Below are 15,328 nucleotides of genomic sequence, written 5' to 3'. Positions count from 1 at the left end.
TGTTACTGATGGAATGTAATAAAGTTTAATTAGACCATAAATCTCTTGCTGGAAAGAAAAGAATTTGGGGACTGTGATAAGAACGCTGCAGAGATTCTTGGAGTTGGAAAGGAGTATTAAATCTTCAGCACGTTCAAAAACTGCCCACCTTTTCCTAGGCTTAGGGGGAAATGGTGGAGATCTGTGACATGTTTTACTAGTGAGACAGAAAGTTTTCTAGCAACCTGTCACCTGTTCCGAGACATCGAAGCAAGGGACGGAGAGATAAGACTTCTGAGAAACAGTTCTACCCGAAGCGACGATGGGAGAAAACAACAGCTGGGAAGTAAAAGAGACAACACCATATGGACAGAAGAAATCTCCATGGATGTAACAGTTTTTACACGCAGGGCAGAATAAAGATAATGGTTTGAGTTCGTCACTTGAAACTTTATAAATTTATATATTGTAACATCACGAATGGAAATAATTAATTATGTAGCTGTTGACTAAGGGATTATTATAACTCAAATGTAACTGATATTAATCAAGATTATGGAACGCAGTGATATAAGATCGAAAATGCCCCCAAACCATCATGTGGGGAGCCACTTTAACTAAAATGTATTAATTGGAAGTTGATTGGCACTTTGATAATTGTATAATTTGGAAATTAATTGTTATTGTTATAATTTGGCTATTATTGGGGGTCTATTGGAAAACTAATTTAAAAAGTTGTGTTTTTTTTAAAAAAAAGATTTTTCAAGCTGAGGACCACACACGGGCTTATGATCAACTGTTCCTGGGCCGCTGGGTGTGGCTGAGAGGCAAAAGTGGGTGTCACCAAAGCTTAGAAGTGGCCATGGTGAAAACTGTATTTCTCAAGATGTTTGCTATTTGAAATATTTTTTTATCATTCATAACTAAATTCAGTTTAATAATAAAAAAGGACAAATTTTGGAAGGGTCATGGCAAAGATAGGTTCACACACAAAAAATGGCATTGCTGAAGAGAACCTAGTATAGGAGAAGCCATTAAAATATTTAAAAAATAAAAAATGTACATTTACTCACCTAATTAATTATTTTGGATGAGAAGTTTTGGCTGTGGCTGCGGGGGGGTAGAACCATATCTTTTGGAGGGTTGACATGACTTGTGGACCAGGGTTAGCTTCTCCTGCTCTAGGCAATGTCAGAAACTTGGATGCAATCCCGGAATGACATGAAGGTGGCAGTCTCACAGCGAGTACCATTTTCTGATGTTTGTATATGCATAGCTGTCAAGCGTCCCTTATTTGGCGGGACAGTCCCTTATTCCAGCGCCATCTCCCGCTGCTGTCCCTTATTGATTATGTCCCTTAAATAAGCTAATGAAGGTAATGGGGCCCTTTCTATGTCCAGCTGTCCTTTGTCAACAACAAATTGTTGCTGTTTTTTGTGTTGAATATATGCTATATGGTAATTTATGGACCTCATAGGTACCTAAAGCCATTTGCATGCAACAAAATCTGTATTTTATCAAAGTAATTGTTGATCCCTTATTTTGGCTGCTGATCCCTTATTTTCGAGGCTGCTGGTCCCTTATTTTCAAATCTGTAAGTTGACAGCTATGTGTATATGTAATTCCCCTTTCTGTATTACTTGTGTACACATTTCCACTGTCATTTCCTCCATGCCCCCCTCTGCAATTTCTGATGGAAAAGGCATGGTCAAGGGAAAGCCTTCTGAGTTTAAGCAATGCCATGGTGAAGAAGAGAAGGAAGTATTCCTGTTGTTGCATGATGGTTGCATGCATTTTGAAGAAAGAAGCAACAGGCCAGTGCAAAGTTACAACATTTCCACAAACGCATCTGTCGAAAAACGCAAGACTTTGCCTCAAGCGTTTCAGTTTTACTGGAGACTTGAGAAAGGGAGAACAGAATAAAAACGAGTGCCATGGTTGTGGAAAAGGAGGAAGAACTGGGTTAGTGGCCGCTGCCTGTTATAACAATCAAAGAGACATTTCCTTATATCAATAAGTTAAAATGTCAGGAAGCCATTCCCAAATGCTTACAACTCTATTTAAGGAGGAAAGAAAGAAAAGCAACAGGCAAATAAATGCTCTTCAGATGGAATGTACTTGTTCACAGCTGACACCAAAAAGTAGGTAGGTTCGATTACAAATGTAAATGCATTGCAGTGTTGTAAACAAAAACTGCTCCTTTTCCCTTATGGGGTACCCAAGAGCCCATATAGAGACCTTCTGTTTTTTTTTAAATAAATTTTTTATTAGTTTTTCACAATTTATATAAACACAGACAATACAGACATACAAACACAAAAACAAACATGTATAGTTTCATATCCTTTTTTTTCTTAAAACTTATTTCAGCGACCTCCCCATACCTCCCCTTTCTGCATTCCAATTCCTAAATTTATTCCAGCAAATCCTCCCCCTTAATTTTATCTAATTGTCTAATTATTTCCTTTTCTTTCCTTCTACTTAATCTTTACAGCTGTAATCCACTTACTTTTTATACCCATAACATTTTAGCACTCATTAATTTTACAGTATTTCTTAAGATAAATTTTAAATTTCTTCCAATCTTCTTCCGCCGTCTCTTTCCCCTGGTCTCGGATTCTGCCAGTCATCTCAGCCAAAGCCATATAGTCCGTCACCTTCATCTGTCATTCTTCCAGAGTGGGTAAGTCTTCTGTCTTCCAATACTTTGCGATGACTATTCTTGCTGCTGTTGTAGCGTACATGAAAAATGTTCTATCTTTCTTTAACACCAATTGGCCGACAATTCCCAGGAGAAAGGCTTCTGGTTTCTTAGGGAAAGTACATTTAAGTACCTTGTTCATTTCATTATATATCATTTCCCAGAAGGCCTTAATCTTTGGGCATGTCCACCAAAGGTGAAAAAAAGTACCTTCAGTTTCTTTACATTTCCAACATTTATTATCAGACAAGTGGTAAATTTTGGCAAGCTTGACTGGGGTCATGTACCACCTATAAATCATTTCCATAATATTTTCCTTTAAGGCATTACATGCCGTAAATTTCATACCGGTGATCCACAACTGTTCCCAGTCAGCAAACATAATGTTATGACCAATATCCTGTGCCCACTTTATCATAGCTGATTTCACTGCTTCATCTTGTGTATTCCATTTCAACAGCAAGTTATACATTCTTGACAAGTTCTTAGTGTTGGGTTCTAGCAGTTCTGTTTCTAATTTGGATTTCTCCACCTGGAAGCCAATTTTCCTGTCTTGTTTGTAAACCTCCATTATTTGAGAATAATGGAGCCAATCTCGCACTTTATCTTTCAATTTCTCAAAACTCTGTAATTTCAGTTTGTCTCCCTCCTGTTCCAAAATTTCCCAATATTTTGGCCATTTGGCCTCCATATTGAGCTTTTTCACAGTTTTTGCCTCCATTGGCGACAACCATCTTGGGGTTTTATTTTCCAACAAATCTTTATATCTAATCCAAACCTTATATAGTGCTTTCCTAACGATATGATTTTTAAAAGCCTTATGCGCTTTAACCTTGTCATACCATAGATATGCATGCCATCCAAATACATTGTTAAATCCTTCCAAATCCAAAATATCTGTATTCTCGAGGAGCAGCCAATCTTTCATCCAGCAAAAAGCTGCTGATTCATAATAAAGTTTAAAGTCCGGCAGGGCAAATCCCCCTCTTTCTTTTGCATCCGTTAAAATTTTAAATTTTATTCAGGGTTTTTTGCCCTGCCAGACAAATTTCGAAATGTCTTTCTGCCACCTCTTGAAACTGTCCATCTTGTCCACAATTTGCAATGCTTGAAATAAAAATAGCATTCTAGGCAATACATTCATCTTAATAGCAGCAATTCAGCCTAACAAGGAAAGCTTCAAATTTGACCATATTTCTAGATCTTTTTTAACTTCTGTCCAGCATTTCTCATAATTGTCTTTAAATAAATTCACATTCTTAGATGTCATGTTAAACCCCAAGTATTTCACTTTCTTAACCACAGTCAAACCTGTTTCATTCTGGAACCTCTCCCTTTCTATACCTGATAAATTTTTCTCCAATACCTTAGTTTTTTGTTTGTTCAGTTTAAACCCTGCAACTTGACCAAATTCTTGGATTAATTCTAAAACTCTTTTCGTACTAGTGTCTGGCTCTTGTAAAGTAAGTACCAAGTCATCTGCAAATGCCCTCAATTTGTACTGTTTAGCTCCGACCTGTACCCCTTTAACCAGCTGGTCTCTTCTGATCATATTTAGCAAAACCTCCAGGACTGATATAAAAAGCAATGGGGAAATTGGGCACCCCTGTCGTGTCCCTTTTTCTATTTTAAATTCTTCCGTTACCACATTATTTACAATTAACTTCGCCTTCTGTTCAGAATAAATTGCACCCATACCAATCTCAAATCCTTGGCCTACCCCCATCCCATGTAGATTCTTCTTCATGAAACTCCAAGAAATGTTATCAAAAGCTTTCTCCGCATCCACAAATATCATTACTGCCTTAGTGTTTATATTCACCTCTAGTAATTCCAAAATGTCTATTATATTCCTCACGTTGTCTGACAAATGTCTTCCTGGGAGAAAGCCTGCTTGGTCCTTATGAATCTCCTCCATCAATACTTTTTTCAATCTTTTTGCCAAAATGTCTGCAAAAATTTTGTAATCCACATTGAGTAGCGATATAGGGCGGTAGTTCTTTAGTTGAGTCTTTTCAGTCTCAGTTTTCGGTATGAGTGTAATGTAAGCTTCTTTCCACGATTCCGGTGCTTTTTTCCCCTCCAAAATTTCATTACAGACTTCCTTCAAAGGTTGTAATAGCCACTCCTTCAAAGCTTTATAATATCTGGAAATCAACCCATCCGGTCCTGGAGATTTGCCCAGTTGCATATTTTGAATGGCACCTTCTATCTCCTGATCAGTTATTTTCTGGTTTAAAGTTATTTTACTTTGCAGAGAAATTTTTTGTAATCCATGTTTCTTAAGAAAATCGTCTATGTCTTTTTCTTTCTCCGGCCCTTGTGAATATAGTTTTTAAAAATAACTCTGAAAACAGTTTCTAATCTCATTTGGCTTATAGATGTTCCTTCCTTCAACTTCTAAATTTGTAACCGTATTTAATTTTTGTCTTTTCTTCAATTGCCAGGCCAGAAGTTTACCACATTTGTCTGCAGATTCAAATGTCTTTTGTCTCATTTGTTTAATTTTCCATTCTATTTCTTGGTTCATCAATTCCATATATTGTGTCTGATAGAACTTAATCTCTCTCAAGATCTCTTGGGACTTTGGTTTAGATCTTAATTTCTTTTCTCCTTCTTTTATCTTGTCCATGATCTTATCCTTTTTCTCATTTTGTCTTCTCTTCCTTATTGCATTTTGTTGTATCAAAAATCCTCGCATAACAGCTTTACTTGCGTCCCATATTACTCTCTTTTCGACCTCTGTTTTCAAGTTTATTTGAAAATAGTCTCTCAGTGTTTTTTGGGCCTTTCTGTATACCTCCTCATCTCTGAATAAGGTGTCATTCATCCTCCATCTGAAAGAGCCAGCTGTTGTTAGTTTCATCTCCATCTTCACCGCATTATGGTCGGAGCACGTTTTTGGGCAGATTTCCACTTTCTTAATTCTCGGTGCCATTCCACTAGTAACCCAAATTTGGTCAATTCTAGTCCATGTCATTTTTGCTTCAGAAAAGAAAGTTCCCTCTCTCTTGAGAGGGTTCTTTATTCTCCAAATGTCAATCAAGTCCATATTTTCAGTCATTTCAAAGAAGGTCTTTGGTAGTCTTCCATCTTTAGAGACTACCTGTCTTTGTGCCTTGTCCATATTTGTAGATACTACTCCATTCATGTCTCCCATCAAAATTAAGTTGTAATCCAAATAGTCCAGTAAAATCTCATGCAACTTCTTAAAGAATTCCGACTTCCCTTCATTTGGTACATAAATTCCTAATATCAAAATTTTTTCTCCTTGAACTTGAATTTCAATTGCCAAAAATCTTCCTTGTTCATCCTTAAACATCAATTTCGGAGATAATTTTTCCTTTGCATAGATTACCACTCCTCTTTTCTTAACTTTATCAGATGAAATAAATTCCTGTCCTAATCTTTTATTGATGAGTAGTTTCCTATGCAGCCTTGTCACATGTGTTTCTTGTAAACAAATCAAGTCCAATTGCTCTTTTTTCAATATATGACAGACATTCCTCCTTTTTCAGGGAAGGTTCAGACCATTACAATTCCAGCTTAGAAGTTGCAGAGCCATGATGAGATTATTTACTCTTCCCTCCTACTGCCCCGAGTTGTTGTTCTTCTTCTGTTGGTAGGTTCAGTCCATATGATAGATTAGCTATGTCAGGTATTTCTTCTGCTGATGAGCCTGGTTCCACTCCAGCCACTTCTTTCAAAAGGTCTTCTTCGTTATCTCGTAGAAATTGATCCTTGTCGCTCACTGATTTTATTCTTGTTTTCCTTCCCTTGTACTTAAAAGATAGGCCTTGAGGAAATTCCCACCTGAAGAGTATTCTGTTCTTTCTCAATAAGTCAACCAAATCTTTATAGTAAGTTCTTGCATCCAAAATATGCTTGGGTATATCCTTAAAAAATTCCACATAAGAATTTTCAATTTCCAGAGTTCTTTGGTAGTGCAGATGCAATATTTTATCTCTTTCTTCTTTCGATCCTAAGGTTATCAGACAGTCCCTTGGTTTCTTTCTATTTTGTCTTCTGCCCAATCTAAAAGCAGTCACAATCTTAAATTCTTCCTTCTCTAACTCCTGTTGCCAAAAGTCCGAAAATTCTTTTGTAAGAAAGTCCACCAGGTTATCCTTTTCACTTTCAGGCACCGCTCTTATTCTCAAATTTCTCTCCTTTGCAATTCGAGCATAGACAAAGCCAACTCATGATCTTCTAATTTTTTATAGACTGGTGGTATCTTTTCCTGGGTAGCAACTGCAATACCCTTTGCTTCCTCTGCGATCTTACGAGTTGTGGCTGATTCTTCTAGGAGCTTTTCAATAGATTGTGTGTTTGAGTTCACCTTCTTTCCCAGTTCATTAATGCTTTTCGTATTCAAATCTAATTTTGTGGAAACCTCAGCCAGTTGTTTACTGGATTCCGCACCTTGTTTTGTCAAAAATTCCAAGGACTCATTTATTTTACAAAGAGCTTGTGTCAGCATCAGATGACATAGTTTTTGCTTTTGTTTGTCCAGCTGCAGCTGTTACTGTACTTGAAACTGAAGCCCTTCGCTGATGTGGAGTGACAGTCTTGTAATGTTTACCGGATCTAGTAGTTCTATCGTCATCCATAACACTCTCACACCAAGCCAAGGTCGTTCCCACGCCTGTAGATTGTTTTCAAGTGGAGAGTTCCAATAACTTGGCCATAGAAGTCCAGTTTGCAACTGTTTCAACAAAGTCCTCTGGGGGGGATCTCCAGAGTCTTTGCTACAAAATGTCTCCTCCAAAATATCCTCAATGTCCCGCAAAGGTCCACTGCAACAGTTCCCAAATTTATACTTAAGTCTTAATAGTCCAGTAATTTTGTATCTTTCCCAAAGTTAAATAAAGTGTCTATTCAAAGAAACTTTCTTTAGCAGAATGACAGTCCTCTATTCGGCTTCCCTATCAAGGCAATCCGTTCCAGGGGTTTAAAACGGCAGATAAATTTTCCCCAAAAGTTCCTTTTCATGCAGGTTTATAAAGTACACTTTCCTCCCCCCCTATTCCTGCAAATAGGAGGGGGGTTTCAGCTTTGATGTTACGTTTACTTGCCTTCTATATAATCCTTCTCCGATTGCAGCTTTACACTCTCTTTGCTTTTGATCTTTCTACAGTCCGGAAAGGCAGACTTCCTTATTTTATGCCTCTCCCGTTTCCGGCCAAATTGTATAGAATAAATTTCAAATCCAAGTAGTTCTTTTAAGTCCTACTCACGGGTAGATATTTCCAATCCAAATTTCAGGAAGGAATCAGCGCTCTCTGACAATGGCGACGTGGCTTCGCTCCACGGGCTTGGGTGACGACTCTCAGCACCGCGCCACGCACCCGCTACCGTTCCGGAGCCTTTAAAAAGGCTCCTTCGCGGTTTTGTGGGGGCGCAAAGGTGCCCGCCGAGTCTCCTTGTTCACAGGCTTCTGCGCCTGTGATTTTTAAGGGTCCCCGCTTCGCCGTAGCGGTAGGACCCGAACTCGCGGAGCAGACTCCCTCCAGAGTTCGGAGGGAAATCCGCCATTAATCGCTGGCGCTGACCGGAATCTACACAACTTGCAATCACCTCTAAAACCTTGCTAGCTCAGCTGCAATCCCACTATTGTCCTTCCACATACAGGCTCATGAAGATCTCATTCTGAAGGGGCAGGGCCTAGCAGCAGCCTGCTGTTGATACAAACGCAAATCAGCCAAGCTGTTCAGCCCTGGCAGGTAATCGCCATTGTCTATCACTATTTGACAATGGTAGCCCCACGGAGCAGTAGAGTTGCTGGCTCAACATTTCAAAGAGCAGCTGAATGGCTGTGAGTTCCAGCAGGCTTGGGAGTTCAGAAAAGAATACAGTGGTACCTCAGGTTAAGTATTTAATTGGTTCCGGAAGTGCGTTCTTAACCTGAAGCGGACTTTCCCATTGAAAGTAATGGAAAGTGTATTGATCTGTTCCAGATGATGAAAAACATAACCAGACGATGAAAAGCGACCCCTAAAACAGCAATTTTACATGAATTTTACTACCTAAAGAGGCCATTGATCCATAAAATGAAATTAACAAAACAGTACAAAATGGAAATGTGTTTTTTTCCTTACCTGTGCTGATGATAGTCATGGTTTGGACAGGGGCTCAGGGTCCTCTTCCACAATTGGCTTGGCTTCCGGCATTCACGGAGACCTCTGAGAGCACACGCAGCTGGAGGCCATTTGCGGAGCCTCCGTAGGCCCCACAGATGTCTGGGCTTGGCTCGGGGCAGCGGTGAGGCCTCCAAGAGCTCGGAAAACTCACTTCCGGGTTAATATCATTCATAACCCAAAAAAAACGTAACTCAAAGTGTTTGTAACCTGAGGTACCACTGTACTTTTATGATGGCCAAGTAAGATATATGCAAACTTTTGAGTTGGGACTCTTCCTTATTCTGACCATAAAAGAAACATGCATATTTTCTAAAAAGAAGGGCTAGGTGCCAGCAGAATATGACACTGAAACCACGACTGCAGGCTTTTGCAATTTAAAGATGGGAATAGATTCAGGCTGGAACTACATGTGCATTGCATACATTTTCATGATCGCGTCTGAAGCTTTCATACCTCAGTTAATGTGCCTTGCCTCACTGAAATTTGCATTTACTTGGCTTGGTATGTGAAGCTGCTCAACTCGTAATGCTCAGCTACATTTTGAAGTTAGCAGAACTTTCTTTGCATTTTTTTCACTGATGCTCAACATGTAAACAAAGCACCCCCTTTACTCCTTGGTGCCTTGAATGCTTCTGTCTTCAGCATGCTCAGCAGAGGCACAGCACATGCCAGATGTTTGTACTAAGAAGAACTCCAGTTCCCTGCAAAACTACCTTTCTCAGGATTCCTGGAGAGGAGATGCTGCTGCCTGGAGCAAAGTTTAAGATTCCAGGAAAGGAAGGAGACACTAAGAAGGGCATCTCAGAGAGACTTCTAATGAGACATCTCCAACTCCACTGCTGCCACATAAGTGGGAAGCAAAGAGAACATTGGAGTGGGGAGTGGCACAAGGTTCGAATTTTGGAACTGAGTTTTCCCCTCCTTAAAACTATTTTTCTGAAAAAGCTTGGTTTGCACAGGACAATTCTGAATAGAGCAAGAGGCATCCACTCATAAGTACCTACCACCATACACATGTCATACCTGTTCATTCTTCAAATGCCATCAGACTCCCTTCTGAAAGTGCACGAGGTAGCATTTTCTCAGATGGCGAGACAGGCTTCTCTGTGGTATATGTATCACTCATCTCATGTATTGAGCCTCTGGGTCAGAAGCGACTAACCTTTTTCAAGCTGGGTTTCCGGTCCTGCCTGCCTTAATGGAGCCAGCCCCCACAATAGCGGGGGATTGTTGGTGAACAAAAAACAAGGATGATAGAGGGCAAATTATCCTTGCAGATTCCCCCCATGGATGGGGGGGGGGCTTCACTCGCATTTCATCTCGGTACCTGACTCTTGCTTCAGCATGGAATGCGGGAGACACGGAGGCGCTGAGTGCAAAAGCACTTTGTCTGCCGAAAAGCCTCCTACGCTGCCATTAAGAAGCAGAGGTTGTCTATTTGACTGGATCCTTAATTGGCTTTCAATTACCAGTGTGTGGTGGGAAAGGGTTGCAACAACATACTGCTGAATATACAGGCTACATGGGTCAAAGGTTTGAATTGAGATAAGCTTTTCTTTGGCCTGAGAGTTGGTGGGGGAGAGGAAAACCCACGGTTTGTTTATTCTAAGCTTCTTTTATGTATTTATGATTCAGCAACCCTCCCTGGAATATAAGATAAAAAGATATTTACAAGTGAGGAAGGGACGTTGGAGTAATATTCATATTAACAAGCAAAAATGGAAACTGTGTGTGATATGAAATGAAGAAAGGATGGGGAGGGGAAGGTCAAGTATGACTGTGTTGGAAAGACAGAGAAATTCCCCTCACTTCCATTTAAAAACAACAGACAAGAAAAAAGAGATTGAGATTTGTATGTGTTACTGATGGAATGTAATAAAGTTTAATTAGACCATAAATCTCTTGCTGGAAAGAAAAGAATTTGGGGACTGTGATAATAATAATAATAATAATAATAATAATAATAATAATAATAATAATAATTTTTATTTATATCCCGCCCTCCCCAGCCGAAGCTGGGCTCAGGGCGGCTAACAACAATCAAAATAGTCCAACATTCTAAAACATTCATTATAAAATTAATTAAATCAAATTAAAATCAAATTAATGGCAACCATCAAGCAAAATTTTGTGCAGATTGCCAGAGGAGGGGGTCAGGCTGCGCCCTGACAAAAGGCCTGGTGGAACAGCTCTGTCTTGCAGGCCCTGCGGAAGGATGTCAGGTCCTGCAGGGCCCTAGTCTCTTGTGACAGAGCGTTCCACCAGATTGGAGCCGCGGCCGAGAAAGCCCTGGCTCTAGTTGAGGCCAACCTAACCTTTCTGTGGCCTGGGATGTTTAGGCTGCAGAGATTCTGGGAGTTGGAAAGGGGTATTAAATCTGAAGATCTCATTCTGAAGGGGCAGGGCCTAGCAGCAGCCTGCTGTTGATACAAACGCAAATCAGCCAAGCTGTTCAGCCCTGGCAGGTAATCACCATTGTCTATCACCATTTGACAATGGTAGCCCCACGGAGCAGTAGAGTTGCTGGCTCAACATTTCAAAGAGCAGCTGAATGGCTGTCAGTTCCAGCAGGCTTGGGAGTTCAGAAAAGAATACAGTGGTACCTCAGGTTAAGTACTTAATTGGTTCCGGAAGTGCGTTCTTAACCTGAAGCGGACTTTCCCATTGAAAGTAATGGAAAGTGTATTGATATGTTCCAGATGATGAAAAACACCCCCCAAAACAGCAATTTAACACAAATTTTACTGTAAAACAAGACCATTGATCCATAAAATGAAGGCAATAATCAATGGACTGTACTATAAAATAAATAAGACAGTATCTTAGATAAAATTAACATATTTTTTTCTTACGTGCACTTATGATAGTCAGTTTGGATGGGGGGCTTTTATCCATTTCTGCAGTCACACAATCAACCAGTAGCTGAACTGGGTTCTACACAGTCACAAAAACAAGTCACAAAAATGAAGACACAAGCCACAGTCACAAAAGCGAAGTCACAAGTCAGTCCCATAAAATGAAGAACAAGTCAAGTCACAGTCAAAAAACCGAAAACGCCACACAAAGCAAAATGCAAAAAATTAACAAAAACAAAACCTCCAAATATAACTTGTGTGTTGCGTGGGTGCTTGCGACTCAACAGTTGGCAGACTCAACAGGAAGCCTCTGATTAGCAGTGAGGGACTCAATTAACAAATGAAACACACTCAACAGGAACCAGACGATGAAAAGCGACCCCTAAAACAGCAATTTTACATGAATTTTACTACCTAAAGAGGCCATTGATCCATAAAATGAAATTAACAAAACAGTACAAAATGGAAATGTGTTTTTTTCCTTACCTGTGCTGATGATAGTCATGGTTTGGATGGGGGCTCAGGGTCCTCTTCCACAATTGGCTTGGCTTCCGGCATTCACGGAGACCTCTGAGAGCTCACGCAGCTGGAGGCCATTTGCGGAGCCTCCGTAGGCCCCACGGATGTCTGGGCTTGGCTCTGGGCAGCGGTGAGGCCTCCAAGAGCTCAGAAAACTCACTTCCGGGTTAATATCATTCATAACCCAAAAAAAACGTAACTCAAAGTGTTTGTAACCTGAGGTACCACTGTACTTTTATGATGGCCAAGTAAGATATATGCAAACTTTTGAGTTGGGACTCTTCCTTATTCTGACCATGAAAGAAACATGCATATTTTCTAAAAAGAAGGGCTAGGTGCCAGCAGAATATGACACTGAAACCACGACTGCAGGCTTTTGCAATTTAAAGATGGGAATAGATTCAGGCTGGAACTACATGTGCATTGCATACATTTTCATGATCGCGTCTGAAGCTTTCATACCTCAGTTAATGTGCCTTGCCTCACTGAAATTTGCATTTACTTGGCTTGGTATGTGAAGCTGCTCAACTCGTAATGCTCAGCTACATTTTGAAGTTAGCAGAACTTTCTTTGCATTTTTTTCACTGATGCTCAACATGTAAACAAAGCACCCCCTTTACTCCTTGGTGCCTTGAATGCTTCTGTCTTCAGCATGCTCAGCAGAGGCACAGCACATGCCAGATGTTTGTACTAAGAAGAACTCCAGTTCCCTGCAAAAGTACCTTTCTCAGGATTCCTGGAGAGGAGATGCTGCTGCCTGGAGCAAAGTTTAAGATTCCAGGAAAGGAAGGAGACACTAAGAAGGGCATCTCAGAGAGACTTCTAATGAGACATCTCCAACTCCACTGCTGCCACTTAAGTGGGAAGCAAAGAGAACATTGGAGTGGGGAGTGGCACAAGGTTCGAATTTTGGAACTGAGTTTTCCCCTCCTTAAAACTATTTTTCTGAAAAAGCTTGGTTTGCACAGGACAATTCTGAATAGAGCAAGAGGCATCCACTCATAAGTACCTACCACCATACACATGTCATACCTGTTCATTCTTCAAATGCCATCAGACTCCCTTCTGAAAGTGCACGAGGTAGCATTTTCTCAGATGGCGAGACAGGCTTCTCTGTGGTATATGTATCACTCATCTCATGTACTGAACCTCTGGGTCAGAAGCGACCAAACTTTTTCAAGCTGGGTTTCCGGTCCTGCCTGCCTTAATGGAGCCAGCCCCCACAATAGCGGGGGATTGTTGGCGAACAAAAAACAAGGATGATAGAGGGCAAATTATCCTTGCAGATTCCCCCCATGGATTTTTTTGGGGGGGGCTTCACTCGCATTTCATCTCGGTACCTGACTCTTGCTTCAGCATGGAATGCGGGAGACACGGAGGCGCTGAATGCAAAAGCACTTTGTCTGCCGAAAAGCCTCCTACGCTGCCATTAAGAAGCAGAGGTTGTCTATTTGACTGGATCCTTAATTGGCTTTCAATTACCAGTGTGTGGTGGAAAAGGCTTGCAACAACATACTGCTGAATATACAGGCTACATGGATCAAAGGTTTGAATTGAGATAAGCTTTTCTTTGGCCTGAGAGTTGGTGGGGGAGAGGAAAACCCACGATTTGTTTATTCTAAGCTTTTTTTATGTATTTATGATTCAGCAACCCTCCCTGGAATATAAGATAAAAAGATATTTACAAGTGAGGAAGGGACGTTGGAGTAATATTCATATTAACAAGCAAAAATGGAAACTGTGTGTGATATGAAATGAAGAAAGGATGGGGAGGGGAAGGTCAAGTATGACTGTGTTGGAAAGACAGAGAAATTCCCCTCACTTCCATTTAAAAACAACAGACAAGAAAAAAGAGATTGAGATTCGTATGTGTTACTGATGGAATGTAATAAAGATTAATTAGACCATAAATCTCTTGCTGGAAAGAAAAGAATTTGGGGACTGTGATAATAATAATAATAATAATAATAATAATAATAATAATAATAATAATAATAATAATAATAATAAATTTTATTTATATCCCGCCCTCCCAAGCCGAAGCTGGGCTCAGGGCGGCTAACAACAATCAAAATAGTCCAACATTCTAAAACATTCATTATAAAATTAATTAAATCAAATTAAAATCAAATTAATGGCAACCATCAAGCAAAATTTTGTGCAGATTGCCAGAGGAGGGGGTCAGGCTGCGCCCTGACAAAAGGCCTGGTGGAACAGCTCTGTCTTGCAGGCCCTGCGGAAGGATGTCAGGTCCTGCAGGGCCCTAGTCTCTTGTGACAGAGCGTTCCACCAGATTGGAGCCGCGGCCGAGAAAGCCCTGGCTCTAGTTGAGGCCAGCCTAACCTTTCTGTGGCCTGGGATCTTTAGGCTGCAGAGATTCTGGGAGTTGGAAAGGGGTATTAAATCAGAAGATCTCATTCTGAAGGGGCAGGGCCTAGCAGCAGCCTGCTGTTGATACAAACGCAAATCAGCCAAGCTGTTCAGCCCTGGCAGGTAATCGCCATTGTCTATCACTATTTGACAATGGTAGCCCCACGGAGCAGTAGAGTTGCTGGCTCAACATTTCAAAGAGCAGCTGAATGGCTGTGAGTTCCAGCAGGCTTGGGAGTTCAGAAAAGAATACAGTGGTACCTCAGGTTAAGTACTTAATTGGTTCCGGAAGTGCGTTCTTAACCTGAAGCGGACTTTCCCATTGAAAGTAATGGAAAGTGTATTGATCCGTTCCAGATGATGAAAAACACCCCCGAAAACAGCAATTTAACACGAATTTTACTGTAAAACAAGACCATTGATCCATAAAATGAAGGCAATAATCAATGTACTGTACTATAAAATAAATAAAACAGTATCTTAGATGAAATTAACATATTATTTTCTTACGTACACTGATGATAGTCAGTTTGGATGGGGGGCTTTTATCCATTTCTGCAGTCACACAATCAACCAGTAGCTGAACTGGGTTCTACACAGTCACAAAAACAAGTCACAAAAATGAAGTCACAAGCCACAGTCACAAAAGCGAAGTCACAAGTCAGTCCCATAAAATGAAGAACAAGTCAAGTCACAGTCAAAATACCGAAAACGCCACACAAAGCAAAATGCAAAAAATTAGCAAAAACAAAACCTCCAAATAT

General features: G+C 40.4%; 1 pseudogene across 3 annotated transcripts in view; it reads left to right on the top strand.

Annotated features, from left to right (window-relative positions):
• The window catches only part of LOC308585762 (lactosylceramide 4-alpha-galactosyltransferase pseudogene), an 86,719-nt pseudogene that overhangs the window by 58,373 nt on the left and 13,018 nt on the right, over positions 1-15,328 (top strand). The window lies entirely within an intron of this gene.

This window comes from Podarcis bocagei, assembly GCF_964188305.1.
Source record: "Podarcis bocagei genome assembly, chromosome: 4".
In the NCBI taxonomy this organism is placed as follows: domain Eukaryota; kingdom Metazoa; phylum Chordata; class Lepidosauria; order Squamata; family Lacertidae; genus Podarcis; species Podarcis bocagei.
Note: the sequence above shows the minus strand (reverse complement) of the source record. Positions and strands in the feature narration are given on the sequence as shown.